Below are 23323 nucleotides of genomic sequence, written 5' to 3' on the forward strand. Positions count from 1 at the left end.
AAACTGTTTTGTACCGAACGAGTATTTTTGAAACGACTTAAAACGTGCTCTCATAGGGGATTGGTGTGGAATGAAGCTAAAAATAGGTGTTTCTCCCATTTCAACTCGCTCTAGGGCCCATGCGTGGGATCAGGGCTGGACAAAAAAAAACTCGTTGAGTTGGTTCGGTGGCTTGGTACAAAAGTACTCTGATTGGACTGGTTTTTCTTTTAAAATAAAAATGACTTGATTTGGAATGACTTTCGACTTCGGCTCGGCTTGTTAAGCTCAGCATGAAGTTGGGTCTTAAATAATTTAGGAGACTATGATAAATAAGATTATGCCAATTTCTAAAAAAGCTAAAAAACTGTAGTTGGCTCGATATCCAGCCTTGCGTGGGGTTATATGAGAGCACTACATGTAGAGCTGTTTTGCCAAATGGTTGACCAAAACAGTTTCAACTCTGCCAGAAGAAATACTCATAGACCTGAAACCCCCCAAAAATTATTTCACTAGTGGAGCGGAGTGTGCCAAACAAAGTCTAAGTACACATTTTGCATTTCAATGAGTCAACTAATTTTAACTTTAACTAGATTTATAGAAATTAAAGGAATGAATAGGGGGGCTATTGAAGGGTGATTTTTGTTACATAAACCCATATCAATAAGTTTCTCTACAAGAAACTTGATAGTCTAAGCATAGCTTAGTTCATACTCCCAATGGTCCAGTTTATAAGACATTGTGCTTACGTTAAGAGTCAAGCTTTATAATATTTGATCAATAATTTTGCTCATAGCTTTTGGCTATTGTAATATAAACTCGATATTATTAGATTTGTAATTGAATGTACTATCCAATAATTATAAACAATATAGTATAAAATAAACGAATGATCAAAGTATAGTGAGTTAAAGACCTCTGGAGCCAAGTATATGGAGTGTTAGATTGGCTACATTCGATTGCTATATGAAATGCGAGGAGCCTTTTGGTGGGAAAACAAATAAAGCATGGTGTCGTGATGGACCTAAAAGTAAACTTAAGTTAGCTAGAATTAACTACCCACAGTTTAAAAATCATATGTTTTTTCTTCCTATTTCGAAAATCAAAGTATGAAATTATAAAATTTTGTAATACAAGACATATAGGTGTGCAATTTCGAAGCAGATATAGCGGTATTTGTTAACTTTTTCTTAGATATAAGTTTGCATTGTGTAATTTTTTTTCTTCTAATAGTAGAGGTGGATAACTCAATTTTAGACCCACTGATATCATTGTCAATGGTCAGATATTCTTTTGTGAGAATTCCTCGTTTTAATTTTGCCTCAAGAGGACTAACATGGAGCTTGTTTCATACGTGAGGGGATGGCATTTGGCAATCGGCGCATGCTGTGATGACTAAAATTGATGTAATCTCTTACCAAGCCACGGGACATCATCATATAGTTCAACACAAGAGAACTCTACTAAACATCTTACTCCTGTACAAAAGCACAGATCCAGTGATACAACGCACAAGATTATTCATGAACAGGAGTTTACTTCGAAGTACTTATCACACTCACAGAGCATCGCCTAACTTTATTTTTTAGCAGTAGTGACTGTAGGGCAGCCCCTCAGTCACCTACAAGTCCACACTAACGATTTTTCTCCAGGTCGTCAAAAGCTACCATAAGGTGAGTCCATGAGCAGAATAACAGCTAGTTAAGAGTACTGCTTGCTGCGAATGATGTGCACCAGCATGGCAAGCCTCTCATTCTTCATCGGCTCGAACAGGCAGATGTCCCCGTCTTCCAGGCCGCTGTCGCGGGCAAACTCGCTCCATTCTCCGGTGGCAAGCATCAGCCGGTTGTGCAAGTCTGTGCGCCACGCCCTGCCCTGCCCCTGCCAACGGAGCGTCAGAGATTGCTTCCCGTCTGGAAGATACTCAGCGGCATCACTGAAGTCCTGCATTACATTCCAGGTACAAAGAGTAAATAAGCTCAACCAATACCTATGTACTGTCTACAGAACTAAAACTCGGGTTTTTGTGTATGCATATACTTGAAGCATTTGGACTTACTAGGATGAAAGCTTCGTTGTTGTAGCCAAGAATTTTCTTATTCATCGTCGCCACAAAAATGGACACTTCGGCCTTAATGGCCATGGCTTTCTCTTGCACTGCCTTGTCTTGTGCTGGAGTTAAACAGGTGCCGCCCAGTACCACATAGAGAGGAGGCTTAGAACTAGAAGGCCCCCCACAGTCACTCAAAACTTGATGCCCTTGCTGCACAGGTTGACGCTTATGCAGGTCCAACGATCCAGAATTCTCACCTGCAAAAAGGACTCTGCATCATCAATTCATCATCCTCAAATAGGACAAAATGACGCAAAACAAAATATGTGACATGCTAGACCATAACAGTGGAAAGTGTCCATACTGCCTGATTTCTCATGAACATGCGCAGTTGATGTCAGTCCTCTTTTTATATGGCTGTGTAAGCCATGAGCATGCCCATCCGAGGAAGAGGAACTAGTGCTTCGCTCACGAAGCAGATGGACCATCACTCTGAAACCTTTTTCACTTGGCATCGGTTGAAACAGGCATATATCATCCTCCTGTAAATGGTTATCACGGACAAAGTTTTGCCATCGCGTAGTTAGCATGTATCCACGTCCCTCAGGTCTAACATGGAGCCTGGAACGCCGCTTTTTCCCTCCTGGGCGTTCAAGTGTGATGGATTGGCTTTCTTGAGGAAAGTGTTGTGCTGCATAACCCTTACAAATGACCTAACAGACAGGAAAACGATTTGTAAAGATTTAAACGAAAGGCTGATCTAGCAATAAACTCGATCCATTCATTCAACTGAAAATAAAGAAAATGATAATGCTGATGTAGTGACAAGTGAAAAAAATGTAGTGTTTCAAAGTTCAATAAGAACTTGAACATATCCTTGTTTACTTTACAATACCTAAACCACGAATGCAACATGACACAACCGATAATGGTTTGCACTGAATTATTATAAACATGTAAAGAAGAGACCACTTCAATGGCATAGAGTAACCCACTACACAGAAAAAGACCAGTGCATATTACCAGATCAGGTCTAAGATGGTTGACATAGCTCTTCTTCATTTGAACCACAAGGAAATGAATTTCTGGTTGAACTTTCTTGACAAGAGCAACTATTTTCTCCTCTTGTTCTGCAGTCAGGTGGCACCGTGCCGATAAGACATAATTACGCTCTGAGCATGCCGTGACATGATCTGACTGGATAGATTCGTAGCCAGATAGACTATCTTCTCCTGCTAAGATATTATATTAAATTGTAAAAACGACAACAATAAAAGAAGTATGATGCGAAAATACAAATGGCTCAGCAATTTAACCTGATTCCTCATACAGTGAGGATGTTGCAGCCTTCTTTGCTGTTTCCTTTTGACAGTTTAAGCTTCCCCTCTTACCAGATCCACCCCTAGAACAAGTTGCTGTTGCCTGAATTAAATAGACTGTAAATGTGGATGTTCTCCCAGTCCCAGCCATTGTCGGTAAAAAGAGGCAGATATCTCCCTCCTGCACATGATTGTCACGGACAAAGTCCATTCACTGCCCCTTAAGCACATACATTCTTGCATCTTTTCTTTTGCAGAATTTGGGGTGCCACTTCTTGCTCTTGCCTGGCCTCTGAAGAGTCACATTCATGCTTTTACGTGGAAAATGTGCAAGTGCATATCCCGTAGAAATAACCTGATTATATATGGAGCAAGACGTGAGGCTCTTGACAGGCAACCAAGAATACAGTTTCAATTGTCAAAGAAAAGAAACAAAATTTATTTGTTTAACAAGTGTTCAGAAGGTTCCTGAGAATACTTGAAGATGGCCAAATTCCTCTTATATCGACAAGATAAATGCTCAGTAATACAAAATCAGCTATCAACAAAAAGTTATTATTGATAAGTGAGTTGCATTAATAGGAACACTTTGCACTTTGCCCCCCCTGTTGGAACCGGTGGTGACCACCGAGTTCTCGCGATCTTGGAGCTGGCTTATAGCCGGCCCAGCTCGTTACCACGAGCCTGCGCTCCCACAGGTTCCAGGTCCACCGGAGCTACAACATATAAGGTTCTTGGTAAAAAAAATCGTGGCTTATATGTTGTAGCTCTGGTGGACCTGGGACCTGTGGGAGCGCAGACTCGTGGTAACGAGCCGGGCCGGTTGTAAGCCAGCTCCAAGATCTTGAACTCGATGGTCACCACCGATTCCAATAATTAGTATCAGAGTCCATGGTCAAAAAAGCTAAACCCAATAAAAAAATCTCGAGCGTCACACATATGTTGGGGGGCACCCCGATGTGTGACTAAGGGGGAGATTGTTGGGGTTTAGTCCCACATCGTGTAGCGATGGTGAGGGAGCATAACATATAAGATGGGAAAACCCTCGCCTATCATGCTAGTCTTTTGGGTTGGGAAGGCCCAATACCATATATGTTGTAGCTCCGGTGGACCTGAAACCTGTGGGAGCGCATGCTTGTGGTAACGAGCCGGGCCTGCTGTAAGCCAGCTCTAAGATCGTGAACTCGGTGTCACCACCGGTTCCAACAATTGGTATCAGAGCCCATGGTAAAAAAAGCTAAATCCGATAAAAAATTTCAAGCGTCACATATGGCGGGGGCACCCCGATGTGTGACTAAGGGGGAGATTGTTGGGGTTTAGTCCCACATCGTATAGCGATGGTGGGAGAGCACAACATATAGCGGGAGAACCCTACCTATCAGGCTAGTCTTTTGGGTTGGGTAAGGCCCAAAGATCTTATATGTTGTTAGCTCCGGTGGACCTGGGACCTGTGGGAGCGCAGGCTCGTGGTAACGAGCCAGGCCGGCTATAAGCCAGCTCTAAGATCGTGAACTCGGTGGTCACCACCGGTTTCAACAATTGGTATCGGAGCCCATGGTCAGAAAATCAAACCCAATTAAAAAATCTCGAGCGTCACACATATGGCGGGGGCACCCCGATGTGTGACTAAGGGAGAGATTATTGGGGTTTAGTCCCACATCGTATAGCGATGGTGGGGGAGCACAACATATAAGACGTAAGAACCCTTACTTAAAAGGCTAGTCTTTTGGATTGAGTAAGGCCCAAGGACCTTATATGTTGTAGCTCCGGTGGACCTGGGACCTGTGGGAGCGCAGGCTCGTGATAACGAGCCGGGCCGGCTGTAAGCCAGCTCCAAAATCATGAACTCGGTGATCACCACCGGTTCCAACAATGAGTTGTGATATTATCAGACAAGGACAAGGTGGTTGAACATGGCCCTTCCTCATGACTGCCACAAAAGCAGTGCTTTCAGGTTGAATTTCCTGGATAAGCGCAATTACTCTCTCCTCTTGTGTTTCAGATTGGTAGCTTCTTAGTGACAAAACATAATGTTGCCTCAGGGGTGTCTGAAGATCATCCGACTGAGAAGATTTGTCTTCAGATGGAATATCTTCTCCTGTACAAAGTTTCGCAGCAGATTAGAGAATAAGTATCATAAAATTCAACTCAAATGTGTAACCTAATTAACATTAACCTGACTCCTCAGATGACGAGAATGCTGCAGCCATTTTTGCAGTCTTCCCATGATGACAGGAACTACCTTTCTGACACCTAACAAATCTTTCACTTGCTGATGATTCTGTGGTCTCATGATGAGAGCTGCTTGAGATATCAACGTAATCTACACTTCTTATGCCAGCACAAGGAAACACTTTCTCACAGGGCTGCTCTTCGCGGGGCCGTTGAGCTCGGCAACGATGACCTGCTGCAGCCTACTGCTTCGGACCTGTTGGTCTGACATCTTATGATGGGTTGTCGGTGTGTACTTTGTCGCGTTGCGTGGGTAACCTTTCGTGGTGTTTGGCGCCACGCTTGGCTACCTTTTGCTTGTATATAAACTTTATTCGTCTTAATTGAAAGGCAGAGCTCCTACCATTGTTTCAAAAAAAAACAGCCATCAGAATCAAAGATCAAAACCTCAAAACAAGATCTCTCAATGTGACGAAACAGCAAGTAATCATTTTCTTTTATGTGATGGGACTCAACAAATTGCCCCCATCCATGTCGGAACACTACCTTGCTACAGTGCTCGGTAACTTCAACATCATATGGACCACGGTTAGGGGACTCTGACTTGATGGTTCCTGACAACTTTCTAGCTAAATGCTTCAGAAATCTCTTCGGCACGACCTATAGTAACAAGGTGTCGGGGACCTAATACCGGGGTACCCCAGAAGGTGGAACCGATAACCACCGAACGTAAAAAACTTCTGGACGCATAAGGGCGCCATGTCATCCTTTGTTCGAATGACAGGAGTTCGGTTCCGCCTCGCCCGACACCCTTGGGACGGGCTCGGTCTCGCCCGAGGACCGAGGGATAAACTCCGTCTCGCCCGACGCCTTGAGGACGGGCTCGGTCTCGCCCGAGGGCTGAGGGATGAGTTCCGTCTCGCCCGATCCCGGAGGGGTGGGGTCAGCCTCACCCGACGCCTTTGTGGGATAACCCTGCCTCGCCCCAAAGGCTCAAGGCTAATCTCCGTCTCGCCCGACGCCTATAGGGCGGGCTCGGTCTCGCCCGAAGGCTAAGGGATAGATTCCGCCTTGCCCGATCCCGGAGGGATAGGGTTAGTCTCGCCCAAGAGATAGGGACTGGCCTCCATCTCATCCGACGGCCCAGAACGAGCCTCGCCCTGATCGATATCTATCCCTCATAACGATGGGTACAGGACGAGACAAGACGTTCGGGTCAACCATGGCTCCAACGACCATACCCTGCACCCTGACAGGGAAAGAACTACCAGGGAACGACAGGACTGACGCTTTAGACCCTTCCGGGCGCCGCAGAGCCCAAAAGGTATTACAGGTACGTGCACCTCACTCTGTAGAGTTGTAGGCGCCGCCTTCAGCTCTGGGACACGGAACCCAACGAAGATATACGACAACCGCTACACTCCAAGAACGGATTTGCTATCTCCACGAACGACGGATACTCCGTCACCGCGCTGTGGACCCGAGGAAGCGGGGGGGCCCTCTTCCCGACCCCTCAGGTCCTCCAAGTCAGAGAGCCTTGGCCACGGCGCTACACCGGACCCCGACCCCGAATTCTCCCAACAGGAATCATGGGAACCAGAAGGCGTGTGGAGCAAGGCTGGGGGAGGCCCCTAAGTCAAAACCACTGTACTACAGCCCATACCCTGGGGGCAGCATGCTGTGACTGATCTGACATCCTACAGAGACATTGACGACATCATAAGCACTTATCTTCCTTCGCACTCATCAGGATGGAGGACCTGACCAGGTAGACATGAGCCACAAGGCTAAGTAGAGTACGCATCCTGGAGCTCTCACCCTTGTAAAGCCAGCCCCTTCATCTATAAAAGGGGAGGCATGTCCTCCATCAAACGGGGGGGGGGGGGGGGGGGAAATAGGACCGAACAATAGAACGCACTCACACACATTCAAGCAGCTACGAAGCTCTTGACCACCTTTCAATCCTTCGATCAGAGACTTGGGACCAGTCCCTCTCTCCGTAGTTTGTATCCCTTACTACAGATCGTTTACGGTGCTAATAACACAAGCAGCAACAAACTGGACGTAGGGACGTTCCGCCCGAACCAGTATAATTCCTGTGTCCTTTAGCGCACCATCCGAACCTAACGCGCATTACTATAAATTTACTTGCCGGTGCTTGTACGAAACACCGACAGTTGGCGCGCCAGGTAGGGGCTTTGCGCGTTCCAAATCAGGTCTCGGATGGCCACCCACGCAATCACCTGGGCCCCGGGCGCACACGTGCGTTTCGGCGACCTGGATTTCATCATCACGCTAGGAGGAGAGCTGGCGCTGACTCATTCAGCCGCCCCCTCTCCCCCTTCCATCAACCTCAGCCGTCTCAGGCTTGAGGGCCCACCAGACAACTCCCGAGGAGTCCCGTCACCCAAGAGGGCTTCCCACGACGCCACCATGTATCCGGAAAGGTCCGTATGGAGCGCCCCGACAGCGTTTCCATTCGGTCTCCACAACGCTGCGGCGACCGCTGGCCGCCCTTGGGCGCTACGTGTGGTTCAATCACCCACGGACATCGAGTTCGTGGGGGTGATTGAGTGCAATACGGAGACCCTCTACGAGCTCCTCAACGAGAAGCCTGTATCGCTCTCCAGCTCAGATTCTAGTAGGGGGAGCCACCATCCTTCCCGAGAGTGCTACATGACGCAGACCCCCGAGGGTCACGTCGAAAGCGCCTCCAGGGAAGAGGCCACCCCTACAAACAATCCTGACGGCAGATCCGGGGAAGAGGGGACAGCCCCATCTCACCTGAGGATGGAGCAGCTAAGGGCTCGTCAGCAAGAGATCGATGAGGTCGGGCAAGGGCTCGCACGGGAATACGCGGACATCAATCGTGAGATTGAACGCCGCAAAGACGGGGGGCGCGCGCGCGCCACAGCCCGCACCATACATCAAAGGATCCTCACCGACGATGGGGCCTTTCCTCACTTTGCCCGAGCCAGCCAGAACATCGCCGCAGCGACCGCTTTGCTGCATGGCCTTCCAGAGGCCGCGACGTCCGAGGATCGACACGCTTATCGGGAGATTCGCACGTTGCTCGAGCGTGCAGCAGCGCAGCAAGCGGAAAGTTCGTTGTCTTGACGACGCGAACCCGACACCAGCAAGCACGCGCCCTCAGTGCGTCCCACCAAGGACACATCCGTACACCAAACACCGCCAGCCGGCGGGCAGCCCTCCGTCGTCCCTGTACATCAACGCCTCGGCCGTGGCCGCGACGTACGCAGCATCATCGACGCCCGGAGACGTGCCCATGGTGACGAGGGAGAAGCAGCGCGCCGCGGCTATCATCCCCGACGTGGAGGGCGCTACGACAGCGACGAAGACCGAAGCCCGAGCCCCGTTCTGCCCGGCCCTCAGGCCTTTGGCCGGCACATCCTCAACGCCGCGTTCCCCCTAAGGTATCGACCGCCTACGAACATTCCTAAATATTCTGGCGAAACAAATCCCAGGCTTTGGCTCGAAGACTATCGGCTTGCATGTCAGGCCGGTGGTGCGAGTGATGATAATTTTATTATTCGCAATCTCCCGCTGTTCTTGGCCGACTCGGCACGAGCATGGCTGGAGCACCTACCGTCCAATGCTATTCAGAGTTGGGCGGATCTAACTGAGATCTTCGTGGGTAACTTCCAGGGCACATACAAACACCCTGGAAACCCATGGGACCTCAAGAACTGCCGTCAGAAGGCCGATGAAACCCTCCGCGGGTACATCCGGCGCTTCTCCCGACAATGCAACGAGCTCCCAAACGTCGCCGACGCCGACGTAATAGGAGCCTTTCTGTCCGGAACGACCTGCGAGTCCCTGGTCCACAAGCTAGGACGCAGGGGCCCACGAACTACCAAGGAACTTCTGGACATCGCCACCAGTCACGCCTCTGGAGAGGAGGCGGTCGGAGCCATCTTTGATCGCTCCGACGGAAAGACAAGGCGGGACGAGGGCGCCAGCGAAGGCGCCTCCAACCGTCCCGCCAAAGGGAAAAGTAAGAAGCAACGGCGCGACAACTCGCTCGTGGCCGCAACCGACCGCAAAGGTGGCCGGAAGCCCGCGGAGGGCACTCCGAACCACTTCGAGAAAATGCTCGAGGGGCCATGCCCAAACCACGCCTTCCCGGCCAAGCACCTATACAAGGAATGCGGCCTTATGCGCAAATACTTGGCCGGGGGCCTGAACAAGGAGGAGAAGGGGAAGGAGCCTGTTCCCACCATTGACGACACGGAGGAGAAGGACGACGCCTTCCCAACACCGACCGGTGCCCTCATGATCTTCGGAGGATCAGCGGCCTATGACTCCAGGCGCCGCCAGAAGGTCGCATGTCGAGAGGTCTATACCGCTGGACTGGCTATGCCAGCTTATCTCCGGTGGTCGGAATCCGCCATAACCTTCGACCGGTCCGACCATCCAGATGCCATCCCACACCCGGGGAGGTATCCGCTTGTCGTCGACCCGATCGTCGGTCCAAAGCGGCTCACCAAGGTACTGATGGATGGGGGCAGCGGCCTCAACATCATGTACGCCAAGACGCTCGATGAGATGGGCGTCGACCGAACGCACCTCCGTCCCGTCCGAGCACCTTTCCATGGCGTCGTGCCTGGAAGGCAAGCTGTGCCACTAGGGCAGATTGACCTGCCCGTCACTTTTGGGGATCGATCCAATTACCGGACTGAGACCCTCACCTTCGATGTGGTGGGATTCCCGGGGACTTTCCACGCCATTCTGGGGCGACCATGTTACGCGAAGTTCATGGCCGTGCCCAATTACACATACCTAAAGCTGAAGATGCCAGGTCCCCGTGGGATCACCACCATCGGCACCTCCTTCCAGCGCGCTTACGAGTGCGAGGTCGAATGCTGCGGACACGCATCCGCGGTCATCGCGTCCGAAGAGCTCGCCACCCTCAGGAAGGAGGTCATTGAAGGGACACCCGACGCAAAGAAGTCGTCCGGATCGTTCGAATCAGCAGAGGGTTCCAGGGACGTCCTCTTGGATCCCAGTAGCTCTGAGGGCAAAAAAGTCCGAATCGGGACCGCGCTCTCCTCCGCATAGGAAAGCGCGCTCGTCGACTTCCTCCGCGCCAACAAGGACATCTTTGCGTGGAAACCCTCGGATATGCCGGGCATCCCGAGGGAGGTCGCCGAGCATACCCTCCAGATCCTCCCGGGCTCCAAGCCGGTGAAACAACGCCTGCGCCGCTTCGACGAGGAGAAACGCAGGGCCATCGGCGAGGAGATAGCCAAACTACTGACCGCAGGATTCATTAAGGAAGTATACCACCCAGAGTGGTTAGCAAATCCTGTTCTTGTTCGAAAAAAGAGTGGGAAATGGAGAATGTGTGTTGATTATACTGGTCTCAACAAAGCGTGTCCAAAGGATCCATTTCCTTTGCCCCGAATAGACCAAATAGTCGATTCCACCTCGGGGTGCGAAACCCTCTGTTTCCTTGACGCATACTCAGGCTACCATCAGATCGCGATGAAAGAGTCCGACCAGCTCGTGACATCTTTTATCACACCCTTCGGATCATTTTGCTACGTTTCAATGCCGTTTGGTTTGAAGAATGCTGGGGCGACGTACCAGCGCTGTATGCTTAGTTGCTTCGGAGACCTCATCGGGCGAACCGTTGAGGTCTATGTCGACGACATCGTAGTCAAATCCAAGCGGGCTGACCACCTTGTCGCCGACCTTGAACGCACCTTTGCGAAACTCCGGGCGAACGGCATCAAGCTCAATCCCGAAAAATGTGTTTTCGGAGTCCCGAGGGGCATGCTGCTCGGCTTTATCGTCTCCGAGCGTGGCATCGAAGCCAACCCAGAGAAGATATCGGCCATCACGAGGATGGGCCCGATCCAAAACATAAAGGGGGTTCAGCGGATCACAGGGTGCCTTGCCGCCCTCAGCCGATTCATTTCACGCCTCGGCGAACGAGGACTCCCCCTTTATCGACTTCTGAAGAAAACTGACCACTTCGAGTGGACAGCCGAGGCTCAGGAGGCACTTGACATGGTTAAACAATTTTTAACTAAGCCGCCGGTCCTAGTTCCTCCACGCGATGGAGAATCTCTCCTACTATATATATCAGCCACCACCCAGGTGGTTAGCTCCGCCTTAATAGTAGAGCGAGAGGAGGAAGGGCACATCTTCAAGGTGCAGCGCCCTGTATATTTCATCAGCGAAGTGCTATCCGACTCCAAAACCCGCTACTCCCAGATCCAGAAACTCCTCTACACCGTCCTCATCACCAAAAGGAAGCTACGCCACTACTTCGAGTCACACCCCGTGACAGTAGTGACGTCGTTCCCCCTCGGCGAGGTCGTTCGTAGCCATGACGCTACGGGAAGAACCGCAAAGTGGGCGCTCGAGCTGATGGATCAGGGCATTTCTTATGTCCCCCGAACGGCGATCAAATCTCAGGCACTGGCTGACTTCATCGCGGAATGGACCGAGGTCCAGATGCCACCAGCAGCCGTCGATCAAGAGTACTGGATAATGTACTTTGACGGATCGCTGATGAAGAAGGGCGCCGGAGCAGGACTAGTCTTAGTATCCCCCCTCGGGGTCCACATGAGGTACATGGTTCGGCTTCATTTTCCCTCATCAAACAACACTGTAGAATACGAAGCGCTCATCAACGGCCTACGAATCGCCATCGAGCTGGGTAGGAAATTTGTTCGTTTCTGTGATGAACAACACATCCGAATCGATTGGGCAGCCGTCGCGCACCCCCGGACGAACGGACAGGTCGAGCGCGCAAACGGCATGCTCCTTCAAGGCCTCAAACCTAGAATTTTCAACCGGTTGAATAAATTCGGCGCGCGTTGGCTCGCTGAGCTCCCGGCTGTGCTCTGGAGCCTAAGGATGACTCCTAGCCGGGCCACCGGCTACACACCCTTTTTCATGATCTACGGCTCCAAGGCCGTTCTCCCGACGGACCTCGACTATGGAGCGCCAAGAATCAGAGCATATGACGCAAAGGGAGCCGGGGCATCTCACCAAGACGCCATGGACCAGCTAGACGAGGCCCGCGACATCGCCCTCCTCCATTCAGCCAAGTACCAGCAAGCGTTGCGGCGGTACCACAGCCGACGGGTGCGGGGTCGAGCCTTCAACGTCGGAGACCTCGTCCTCCGTCTTGTACAGAGCAACAAGGATCGTCACAAACTCTCCCCGCCCTGGGAAGGGCCCTACATCGTCGCGGAAATACTTCACCCAGGCGCCTACCGGTTGAAAACCATCAAAGGCGAGGTCTTCACCAACGCCTGGAACATTGAGCAGCTACGCCATTTCTATCCTTAAAATAAGCTTACACTTTTCCCTATCAGTTTTTGTCTTAACAGAACTCCGATCCTTAGTAACTACCGACCCCTGCAAATCGCGAGGGGTTAGACCTCACTCGGGGGCTGGCATGTGATTGTAACATATGTCATGTGTAGTACAAGTATTACGCTTGTAAAAAATCCCTGTGTTATACTTGCAAACATTTTTCTAAGTTTTCCATTCGCCTCATAAACGAGTCTCGAGGGCTAAGATCTTGGGAACCAATTCTGAATACGACTGGTAGGACTGCGAGACACCCACGCCCCAGCGTCTGCAACCTCTTTGCTCACCAGTTCAGTCAGAATTAGTTCGCCCACGTTCCTAGCTCCCTATGACTTAGACCATGAGAAGAGTTGGAAAGCATTAAAATGATTTGCCATAAGCAAAGGATGTAATTTTGTTCATTTTTTGCACAAATTCACCACTTACAAAGCGATGTCATTACAAAAAAGGAACAATATACCCTGAAGATTGTTTACTCGGGGGCTTCCCCACAACGTTATTTCATTACAGTCTCGGCTCAGCTCTACCACAAGTGCTACTACGATCGCTGTACCACGCTCTCCATCGGCGACGCCGAGGGCATGTACACGGGCCAGTTCGTCCACTGCGGCCGCCGTGCCACGCTCTCCATCGGCGACGTCGAGGGCATGTACACGGGCCAGTTCGTCCACTGCGGCCGCCGTGCCACGCTCTCCATCGGCGACGTCGAGGGCATGTACACGGGCCAACTCATCTACTGCGGGCGCCGTACCACGCTCTCCATCGGCGACATCTTCGCTGGACCCTCGAAGGCGCCACCATCTATGACGCCTCCGCTGGAGCGTCCGGGGACTACGCCATCGTCATCAGCCGCAACCCCGGCAGCAACGCCACCATCATGGCGTCTGGGGACTACGCCATCATCCCCAGCCATAACCCTGACAACAGCGTAGGGGCAGGAAACGCCTCCAGCCAAAGGAGGAGTGCAGCGAACGACGGCGCAGTCAACGACGCACGACACCCACCGACGCCTTTTCTCCTTCAGCAGCAGCGACTCCTCACTAAGGGCCGCGCGTACCATCTCATCTACGTTGGATAACCTCCGGCTCGACATCACGCACCAGAATCACGAGCAAGTTTGTAAGTTCTCTATCTCTCTCTGGCATTACTCTTCCTCACTCAGGAACCACCGCGACACACGGACGCGTTGGACAGAAAGGAAGAAGAAGGAGAGATAGCGGCTCGGAGGTAGAAGGGGATGTGGGATGAGAACTCCTCTCCCCCTCCCTATTTAAGGAGGAGGCGCAGTAACTAAGGAAAGGCGAAAGGTCGGACGAAAAACCCTCTCCCTTCCCCTTTTTTAATACGCAATCAATGCTGATTGATATCTGAGGGGACGCGCCGGAAGTGACGGGACAAACCCCGGTCTACGAAGCGTCCCTCTTTGGTCAAATTGAACACTGCCAGGGTATGGCCCGCCACTGACCCGCTCCGGACGCGGCGATTAAGGCACCCACATAGGCAGACAACTTTTTCGCCTTCCCATGCAGGACCACGGACGACCCGATGACGGGACCCTTTAGATCTCCTGGGTCGACCGTTTGGCTCAGAAGACACGACCAAAGAAAGATAAGCCTCTCAGCTTTCTCACTTTATACGTTAAAATTCGTTCGCAAGATTCCGACCCCGTCAAATAGCAGGGACGCGAGCATCACTCGGGGGCTGTCGAGGATGACTACCAGTCTAGACATCCTCTTCACCTGACCCCTCCGTACGCCCGAAACTAAGGGCGCGACATACAGGCACAAAGCTTTGAGTAAAACTGGACGAACTAGCAAACCCTACGCCCCGGTAGCTACGGTGTTTCTGTTTACCAGAAAAATCCTACTCAACGCCCCTCGCGTCTCTAGTTTCGACGTCGGCCCCCTCAATGAAGGGATCGGAGGGGTCCGCCTACAGAGTCTCCCCCAAAGGAGAAGCTGTCAGGCTGCCCAAGTTAATCGAACGGCTCGGATCGTCACCGAGACACGAAAACAAAGAATAGCAATTCTTACGCAGGTTTTTTCAACCTTGTCACAAACGTCGGGGCCCGAACCCATCTGCTAGGAGCTTTTCCACCACTCACATCACCAAGGTAACGTTACCGACCCCGCCTTTATTTTCAATTAAATATTGCATTCAAAACATTCTCATTCGATATAGGCAACCATAGGCTGAGGTTCGAAGGCCGGCCCGCGAGGGCTCGAGGCCGCCTCACGCCAAATAGGGCCAGGGAGAGATAACCAAGACGAGCCCCAGCGGCCCTGCCCGATCCCGCTCAGAAGCGAACCGGGACGTCTCGACCTTCTCTCGTTCGATTCTAACCTCGAGCCAAACCCACAGAATCTCCATCGAGGAGAGGCCATCGGGCCCCCTGAGCTTATCGAACGACTCAGGCATCTGCCGGGAGGCGGGTTAAGAAGTTGTGGAGTGCCACCAGAGGGCTCTGCCGATCCCATCAGCAAATGATGGACCCGGATTCCACACGAACGTACCCGTTAGCGAGCTCGTTGAGCACGGTACTCAAGCCGTCGAGGCAAGTGTCGTTCACTCAGCCCCTCCGATTGCGAAAACCGAGGACGGGGTAACACGCAAACAACGGCCGACCCCCATCAGACCCTAACAAGGCTCGAGGGCTTGGGCCAAACAATGCAGGAGCAAAGGCCCCACCTTGCCGAGCCCATAGAGTCCCCAGTTGGGATTTCTGTTGGAAGGCAGGGCAGGGATTATTGCGAGGACATCCATTGTCACCAAAACCACGATTCCGGTCTCCAGTAACACCCGACCCCAGGCAGGTGCGGGGGTCGGACCTTACTCGGGGGTTGTTAAGGTACGGCTACCTCCTCAATCTCCTCACATTATAATCAGCGGCATAATTCAGGGGAACATATTGGTAAGACCGTAAAAAATCAAATCGCAAAAAATCAAACAAAACGAAATTAAGACGCAAAAGCACGAAAGGCATCCAGACTCGAAAATACCGACACTTGTCCACATATTACATATAAGCTATTCTCAAAATTGTTCGACTAATTACTCCCGTGAAGGGAGAACCATTTCTTTCAGACTGTCTGCCAGGTTCTTCGCAAGAGGAGCGACCATCTTCTCCATTTCCTCCAGCTCTTCATCCTCGTAGGTGGACGGAAAGCCTTCGCTCATCACCCTCAGGTTTATTTCCTTCTCATAATGGGCGTGGGCGACGGTGAAGGCCTGGGTAATCTCGGCGTGAAAGGCACTCTCCTCAAGTTGGCCCACCCGAGCCGTGATACCTCTGACACGAGCCGCGAGCGGGCTGGTCTCCACAGGCTCCGTCACATTCAGGGCGTTAAGGACCACCCTGACCGCAGCTTGTAGAAGATCATGCTCATCACTCTCTGCCTGAAGGGCCCTGCGCGTATAGGCAGCCTCTTTCTCCATCTTGGCGGCGACGTTCTCGGCACTCAACTTTCCTTTCACCGCGTCATCAAGCTCCGCCCGGAGTGAGCGGACCACCCCGACATCCTCGTCCACCTTCTGCTGGAGGGCTGTGGCCCTACTCTCGGCCTTCTGCCGGAGGTCCCGCTCCATCTCCAGCTCCTTCAGGATTTCGCTGGCCTTCTCATTAGCCGCGGCATTCCTCTGCAGCAGCTCGTCTCGTTCTTTTTGGAGTTTGGCAATCTCCTCTCCATCCAGCTTGGACCTCGCCGACAGGTCCTTGAACATCCCATGCGCCTCCTCCGCATCCTGACGTGCCTGGGCCTCCCGCTCCTGGACGATGGCAAGCTGGGCGGCCATGTTTGCTCGCAGCCGGGCCTCCTCGGAGAGGCGATCCCGCTCCGCCTTCTGCTCGCGGAGGAATTGGGATTTTTTCCGGCTACGAGCAACAAGAATCTTAAGAAGAAGACTGATATCAGAAACACGAGAGCCCACAAACACACGAAGAAAGAAAAAAGAAAGTCCAGAGAATACCTGAGAGGTAGGGATAATGATCTCACGAAGGGCTCCTCTGGCCTGGTCCAGGGCGTTCAGCATGGTCGAAATCCCGATGTCAAGACCCTCTCGCTCCATACTCTCGGAATGATCATCGAGCGAGAAAAGAGCCGACGTCGGGTCCTGAGCAGCCATCCACTGGAGCGGCGGCTCCCCCCGCGCAGGGGAGCGGCTTCCTCCCGACAAAGGGGCCGGTGGCGGCTCCCTCCTGACCCTGTGCGGCACCACCGCAGCACTCAAGGACCCTCCGACTGGACCCTCCTCCGTCTAGACCGCTTCGGGCGCCACGGGCGGATCCACATGGGCACCTGGCGGCGCGGGTTGCACCACGCCCTCGGGTGCCACCACGACCACGCCTGGCTGATCTTGGCTCGGCGCAGTCACGATCACCGGCGGCACACGATCCTTGGGCGGCTCTTCCACGCCCGCCATGGAAGAAGCCGCTCGCTCAGTAGCCTCCGCGGGCGTGGGAGCCACCATGGACGCCGTCGGTTCGGCCAACGCGGCCCCAACATCGGCACCACCCCTGCCCGAAACAGGGGTAACTCCAGGCGACGCCGTCTGTCCCGCTTGAAGGGCGAGACTCTTCTTGGGCGCCAGCCCCAGGGGGTGGCCCGTCCGCAAGAACCTACACAAAGGTAATAACCGTTAAGTCAAAATAAAAATGAAAAAGAGAAGAAAACAGAGGAGTCAAGAGCTTACGTTGACGTCCTCGGCCGGCGGAAGCGTTTTGGGGACGGATCCCCAGACCCCTGCCCTGACTCGTCCGGGCGGGACCGTTTCATGCCTGCCCCCTGCTCCGGGGCAGGGGGGTTCATCTCGTCGGGCGCGGCACCGGAGTCACTGCCCCCCATCGTCTTGTCGGGCGCGGCTCCGGAGCCGTCCCCCTCCCTCGTCTCACGGGGCGCAGCACCGGAGCTGCTCCCCTCCATCACATCACGAGGCGTGGCACCCAAGCCGGGTGCGGCTCCAATACCACCCCCCTCCACGATCGCCTCAGGGTCGGCGACAGCAAGCCCGGTGTCCCCCATCCACCGATCCTCGGCCGGCGCGCCGTGCAAAGCGGCGGACTCGCCGGCCTCCACTGACCTCATTGATTCACTTCCCTCTGCGTGAAAAGTGAAGGGCCCCTGCATGGGTGGGTGGCCACTTGTTAGCGTTTCCTCGTCCGCCAGGACGCCCCAATCCACGTCGACGGCTACCTCGTCGTCGTCGTCGTCATCATCATCATCGTCGTCATCCTCGCTGCTCACGTCCTCTCCCCGGTCCCGTGCCTCCTGCTTCAGCCGTTTCGCCTTCTTCATCTCCTCCTTTGCCTTCTTGTCCCGCTCGGCCGCGAGTCGATTCGCCGCCGCCACAACCCTGTCCTTCGGCAGTGGAGCCGGACTATCCTTGAAGACTAGCCCCCTCGGCTAGCCCCAACATCACAAAAGCAAGTATTAAAAAGGGAGATTCAGGAGAAAGAAAAGAATGCAGGGGAAGAGGGCTTATGAATTCGAAGAACCTAGGCTCCGGCCGCATTGGTGGATGCCCGGGCACCGGATACATGATGTCGAGGACCATGCCGGCAGAATCTTTCGTTGGCTCCGTCGCTTCCTTGACACGCTGCGCCACTTCCGAATAAGGGAGCGCCTCGTCAACGAGCACCGTTCCCTCAAACGACATCCCTGGCATCATCCGATGCAGGGGAAGCACGCGCGCCATCAGTGGCGCCACCCTCCTCGCGTGGTAAGCACCGATAATCCCTGACCCCTTTACACCCCGACCCTTCAGGGCATGGAGGGCGGAGAGAAGGTCGGAGATGTGCTTCTTGTCTTTAGTCTGGACGCCCCAGCCCCATGACGCCGGAGCATCCACAATAAGACGTCTGGTGTACTTCGGTAGGGGGGCACTCGCATCATCCCTAACATAAAACCATTGCGAATGCCATCCCTTGTTGGATGTGGCCAGACGCATGTACGGGTAACCCTTCGATCGGGTATGGTGCAGGTGAATGCTGGCACACCCCATCGGTGCGTCTACTTCTTTCCCCCCAATCTTCCTCCTCGACAGACTAACGCTAAAGAAATGCCGCCACAGATCAAAATGGGGATCGATCCCCAGGAAACCCTCGCACAGGGCAATAAACGCTGCCATATGCTGTATCCCATTGGGAGTTAGATGCTGCAGCTCTACCTCATAGTAATCTAATAGCCCCCTAAGGAATCTATGCGCGGGTACCCCGAATCTCCGCTCATGGAAGAGGGCAAAAGAGATGACATACCCTTCAGGCGGCACCGGCTCACCCTCGTCGCCAGGAAGCAACCACTCCTGGACGGCGGATTGTGGGCGGAGAAGGCCATGGCGAACGAGGCCCTCCAGACGCCGGGAAGAGATGCTTGATCTGCCCCACAACTCCATTAAGGCAGTAGGGGGGAAGGGCAGGCGCGAGCTTAACGGTGGCTGGAACACGAACGCAGGCCGGTCGACGGTGGCAATGCGGGCGTGAGGGGCTGGGAAGATTGGCGGCGGATGTCTCAGAACGCAAAGGAAGGGGAGCGAAATACGGAACCCTGGGGGCGAACCTCGCGGTTTTATAGGGGGCGACGGACACGAGAAGGGCAACCGTCCGCCTCGATCTCCGGGCCTGCCACGCGCGCCCCCGCGTCGCGTCGCGGGACACGTGCCCGCAGTCCCTATCTTCTTATCCCAAAAATCTCGGCGGACGGTTCGCCTTCCCCAAGCGAATCCGGACTCTCTGCCCACCGGGGAAGCGCAAGCCACAAAGGCCTGTTTCTTTTCTCTTTGGCCCACCTAGGGTCCAGCAACTCGCCGGCCAGCCCAACTAAGAAGGAATCCACGAACGATCCACCATCAGGGGCAGAAGCACCAGTTAGGATAGCCCCGAGTCAGTCCCCAGCGAACGGGACGCCACGACCCACTCGAAAAAACACCCAGTTGATGAAAAACTAAGTCCTTCAGCCTTACCCGCGAAGGGGCCGATACAACCCCCCGGGCGACTCTACTCGAGTCACCCGGGGGCTCGGGGGCTACACCCATCGGGTGCGCTCGCGCGCACCCTCCGGCAATTTAGCTTCGGCGAAATCGAAAAACACCCTCCAGGCGGTTCTGCCCGAATCACCTAGAGTCTCGGGGGCTACTGTCGGGGACCTAATACCGGGGTACCCCAGAAGGTGGAACCGATAACCACCGAACGTAAAAAACTTCTGGACGCATAAGGGCGCCATGTCATCCTTTGTTCGAATGACAGGAGTTCGGTTCCGCCTCGCCCGACACCCTTGGGACGGGCTCGGTCTCGCCCGAGGACCGAGGGATAAACTCCGTCTCGCCCGACGCCTTGAGGACGGGCTCGGTCTCGCCCGAGGGCTGAGGGATGAGTTCCGTCTCGCCCGATCCCGGAGGGGTGGGGTCAGCCTCACCCGACGCCTTTGTGGGATAACCCTGCCTCGCCCCAAAGGCTCAAGGCTAATCTCCGTCTCGCCCGACGCCTATAGGGCGGGCTCGGTCTCGCCCGAAGGCTAAGGGATAGATTCCGCCTCGCCCGATCCCGGAGGGATAGGGTTAGTCTCGCCCAAGAGATAGGGACTGGCCTCCGTCTCATCCGACGGCCCAGAACGAGCCTCGCCCTGATCGATATCTATCCCTCATAACGATGGGTACAGGACGAGACAAGACGTTCGGGTCAACCATGGCTCCAACGACCATACCCTGCACCCTGACAGGGAAAGAACTGCCAGGGAACGATAGGACTGACGCTTTAGACCCTTCCGGGCGCCGCAGAGCCCAAAAGGTATTACAGGTACGTGCACCTCACTCTGTAGAGTTGTAGGCGCCGCCTTCAGCTCTGGAACACGAAACCCAACGAAGATATACGACAACCGCTACACTCCAAGAACGGATTTGCTATCTCCACGAACGACGGATACTCCGTCACCGCGCTGTGGACCCGAGGAAGCGGGGGGGGGCCCTCTTCCCGACCCCTCAGGTCCTCCAAGTCAGAGAGCCTTGGCCACGGCGCTACACCGGACCCCGACCCTGAATTCTCCCAACAGGAATCATGGGAACCAGAAGGCGTGTGGAGCAAGGCTGGGGGAGGCCCCTAAGTCAAAACCACTGTACTACAGCCCATACCCTGGGGGCAGCATGCTGTGACTGATCTGACATCCTACAGAGACATTGACGACATCATAAGCACTTATCTTTCTTCGCACTCATCAGGATGGAGGACCTGACTAGGTAGACATGAGCCACAAGGCTAAGTAGAGTACGCATCCTAGAGCTCTCACCCTTGTAAAGCCAGCCCCTTCATCTATAAAAGGGGAGGCATGTCCTCCATCAAACGGGGGGGGGGGGGGGGGGGGAAATAGGACCGAACAATAGAACACACTCACACACATTCAAGCAGCTATGAAGCTCTTGACCACCTTTCAATCCTTCGATCAGAGACTTGGGACCAGTCCCTCTCTCCGCAGTTTGTATCCCTTACTACAGATCGTTTACGGTGCTAATAACACAAGCAGCAACAAACTGGACGTAGGGACGTTCCGCCCGAACCAGTATAATTCCTGTGTCCTTTAGCGCACCATCCGAACCTAACACGCATTACTATAAATTTACTTGCCGGTGCTTGTACGAAACACCGACACAAGGTCAAGAAGTATTGATGTAAACTGAGTCTATTCCTGTAACGGCCAGAGAAACAGTAGATGTATAATGTAAAGTAAGATGTGCTCATTTTCTACAGTGGGGAAATGCTTCATAAATGCATCTGCTCACTGTTTAAACTAGCGTGGCACAAAACAAGAAAGGGTATACTCATTTCATGTACAAATTCGGCAGTAGTAAAGATCGATAGTGGAACAGAGAACCATCAGAAGTTAATATAATTATCTATTAGTTATGTCCAAAAGAAGCTGGTGCTGCACAAAATTACTGCCATTGTGGGGAATCTGGCAGAAATCCATGATACACTTTGCATTATTACACACTATTGTGACTGACAGGATTTGCCAACCATGAGAGGTTTGTAAAGCTAAACAAATTTTTGATAGGCAACTATGTGTAAGGGATCAACGCAGATGGTATTTAGTTTATTCAGCAGTGATCAATGGTATACGCGAGAAGGCTCAAATACATGAAACGAACTAAATATCTTACAAAAGGGCAAGCTGAAGCTTTTCCTCAGGTAGCATGATATACATGTTCATTCTGCTTTTGTTTTAAAGCTTGGACATGTTAAAGAAACACTAAAGTACATGACGAGTCGGATTTGAATTATATTCAGTTAGCAGTTTTGGCTACCTCGAATCAAGGATACCAAAGTACAAAATCAAGTATACAGGAACACGAGCAATCATGTCACTAATTCCGACGCACCAATCATGTCACTTCAAAATGGAAAAATACAATGTATGCAGGAACACGAGCAAGAAGGATAGCAAACTTGTGAAAGCTTACCATACTATGGGTGTGTTTAGTTGGGGAGTTGAAAATTATTGGGTGTCACATCAGATGTGTCGGAAGGATGTCGGGAGGAGTTTTTGGATACTAATAAAAAAACAAATTACAGAACCCATTAGGAAACTGCGAGACGAATCTAATGATACTAATTAATCGGTCATTAGCACATGTGGGTTACTGTAGCATTTAAGGCTTTTCATGGACTAATTAGGCTTAAAAGATTCGTCTCGCGATTTTGCCGAGAACTGTGTAATTAGTTTTTTTTCCGTCTACATTTAGTACTCCATGTATGTGTCCAAACATACTCTTTTACGGTAGGAGACAAAAAATTTTGGAAACTAAACAGGGCCTATGTTTAGAACTGGCAGTCTTGAGAACCGAGCAGAGCTCGCTCAGCCGGTGGGTAGGCAGCCGGTGCGAATTCGATTCTCTGGAATCGCACTCGCGTCTCTCACCGGGGTTCTTGCCTCTCGCGTAGAGCCACAAAAGGAATGCGACGCGTCCCGTCGCTCACAGGTTCATGGTTGGACCCGGTGATATCACAAAGGACGCGATCCAGTGATCTGAGTATAGTTGTAGGTTTGCTTGTGTACGTGTGGTGTGCATGTGTAGGGTTAGTGTGTGTCTATACATGAGCAGATACTATAGTTGTACCCAGATGAGAGGCAAAAAAAAAAAACTGGCAGTCATGGGGCTGAGGAAGGATCGGCCTCGTTCGCCTTGCTAAATCTTGGCTGAAACTGACTGAAAAACATTATTCTGGCTGAATTGTTGTGAGAGAAAAATACTATTCCGACTGAAAAATAAGCCGAACAAACTGAATATAGGGTAAGCCAAACGGAGCCTATGATTCTTTTCATCCAAATGGTCCAAGTATCTTTTGCAAGCATCACAAGGTTTCATCCAGGATGCACCACTCCCAGCCATGGCAACTGATTTTTGCATTTTAAATGATAAAATCAGATGCAAGTTTCAATAAGAAAAAAAAAGTAACTCTGTTTGT

The 23323-nt window shown here is 52.5% G+C and overlaps 1 pseudogene; it reads right to left on the bottom strand.

Moving 5' to 3' along the window:
- Positions 1-1680: 1680 nt before the first annotated feature.
- On the bottom strand, positions 1681-23247 carry LOC136482637 (B3 domain-containing protein Os03g0619600-like; annotated as a pseudogene).
- Between the last annotated feature and the right edge of the window lie 76 nt (positions 23248-23323).

The sequence above is a fragment of the Miscanthus floridulus genome, chromosome 1, assembly GCF_019320115.1.
Source record: "Miscanthus floridulus cultivar M001 chromosome 1, ASM1932011v1, whole genome shotgun sequence".
NCBI classification, from domain to species: domain Eukaryota; kingdom Viridiplantae; phylum Streptophyta; class Magnoliopsida; order Poales; family Poaceae; genus Miscanthus; species Miscanthus floridulus.